This window comes from Aegilops tauschii, chromosome 7 (assembly GCF_002575655.3).
Source record: "Aegilops tauschii subsp. strangulata cultivar AL8/78 chromosome 7, Aet v6.0, whole genome shotgun sequence".
NCBI classification, from domain to species: domain Eukaryota; kingdom Viridiplantae; phylum Streptophyta; class Magnoliopsida; order Poales; family Poaceae; genus Aegilops; species Aegilops tauschii.
Window position 1 is genome coordinate 225,216,395 of NC_053041.3, and position 2,518 is coordinate 225,218,912.

Genomic DNA, 2,518 nt, shown 5'->3' on the forward strand with positions numbered 1-2,518 from the left:
AGATATTTCAACAAGTGACTACATACGGAGCAAAATGAGTGAATCTACACTCTAAAATATGTCTATATACATCCGTATGTGGTAGTCCATTTGAAATCTCTAAAAAGATAAATATTTAGGAACGGAGGGAGTATATGGGAATTATGCAATGCCATCTTCTTTAGCCAGGCATCATATACGTGCATAATGCAATGCCATCCTATTTAGCCAGTCATCGTATATGTGAATTGTATCGTGCCATAATTTTTTCATAATGTATTCCATTTGTCAACAATGTTTATACATTCATCAACTCTTCCTGTGCATCAGCCATTTGAGTCGGTCATGGGAAAATCTGGAGTGAAAACAAGGTCTTCTGAGCTGTCAGTGCTACCTGTCGATGCAGATTTCTTGATGGTTACAGATAGCTCCTTAGAGGAGGATTCAGAGACAGATGACCGGTCGTATTCCCCCCGAGGTGCATGCTCTAACTTGCTAGAGTTATATTGCTCATATCATGCATATGGTGTCTTGCATTGCCATGTCATCTGCTTAGATTAGACATGCTTTGTGTGAATGCCTCCTGTTTGCTTTCTATATCAGATATGTGAATTATGCAATGCCATGTTTTTCAGCCAGTTATCATATATGTGAATTATGCACCGCCATGTAGCCAGGCATCATATATGTGAATTATCTCATGCCATCTTTTTTTTCATTACGTATTCCATTTGTCGACAATCTATGTATATTGAACTACTCTTCACGTGTATCAGCCATTTGAGCCGGTTATGGAAAAATCAGGAGTGAAAACAAGGTCTTCAGAGCAGGCAATGGTACCTATTGAAGCATATATCTCGATGGTTACAGGGAGCTCCTCAGAGGAGGATTCAGAGACAGATGACCAGTCCTATATCCCACCTGAGGTGTATGCTCTAAGTTGCAATGTTTATATTTCTCATATCATGCATATGGTGTCTTGCATTGCTTAGTTTAGACATCATATGCACAACATTGAATTCCATCTGCTTAGTTTAGAGATCATACATGTGAGTGCCAACTGCTTAGTATATGAATCAATCATGTCAATTGTATCATGCCATCATGTATACTTAGACAACATGTATGTGAATTATTTCATCCCAACCTATTTGAGAAAGACATCATATAGTTTTGTCATGTCATCCTGTTTAGATACTCATCATATGTGAATTATGCCATTATATCCTGTTAAGTTATACATCATATATCTGAAACTGTGTCATGCTATCCTGTTTAGTTGGGCATCATATATGTGAAATTGTGTCATGCTGTCCTGTTTGGTTAGACAACATATATGTGAATTACCACATATGTCTATCATACAATGTCTGTATGTTCAATTTCTTTTCTTGTTTATCAGCCATTTGAATTGGAGGGGGTGATGGCAGTATCTAAGGGAGCAAAAACCCGTCCTTCACAAAAGACAGTGCTACCCGTCGATGCAGATAGAACCATGGTTGTACTGGCCCACAAACTAGCCCCACCACACATAATCAAGACTCTTCCAGGTTGCACACTTACACCATTGGGCAGAGAACCAGCTACAACCTATCTAACCCCAACCCCAGCGGATAATAACCCACTTCTAGTTGACAAAGCACCATGTACACCACAGAGTACCCCCACACGAGCAGTTTGTAAAGCAACTGCAGTGCCCAAAGCACGAAGACCACCACAGCGAACCCAAACTCCACGTTTAAAGCAGAAGAGCAATTGTTCTCAGGTCAGATTCCGTAGCTATGGTCCATACTCCTTTGCTGTTGCATCATTGTATTTACTCATACCAACTACTTTCGAATTTGAAGGATCCAATTGAAACTCCAATGGCGCAACAGGTATGTTTTAAACCTATTTCTTTAACTGGATTGTTGTTCTAACTTCTTGCTCTATGTTGATTTCAGTTTCAGTTGTATAAACAGTTATGTTCTCATGCGATGCACATTACAAGTGTTGCCAATGTTGTGTAGTTTCTCACACTTATATTCTGTCTATGCTGTTGTGTCTTAAAAATATATGAGTTGAACTATGTCTTTATCTTGATTAGGCAACATAAACTAGAATGATATGGACAATACAGTGACCATAGTACATAGATATATGTTTGTTTCATGCTGTTATCCTGTCCACCTTACTACTGAACCGGTTTACCAAAATGAGTTTCGTATACTACATGCTAAACATGTGATGTGTCTGCTTGTTTCTCTTGTAGTATGCGAACAGAATATTGGAGAAGAGCACCCCACTATGCAATGGTAGAGAAAGTAATGCATATAAGGTTCAAGATAGTGAGACAGCCCTGTTGGTCTCCAAGAAAGGTGATAAAAACGATCTTGTAGACAGTGAGAAAACCCCACAGTCCTGCGTTGATGTAGTGTTCGAGTTACTGGCCAGTACCGCTGGCACAAGCTCTTCGAACTCGCTGCCTGAATCACTTCGGCTTCTTCAGTCTCAGCTACAAGCTGAAAGGCATCAGTCAGCTGTGCTACGGCAAGAAGCC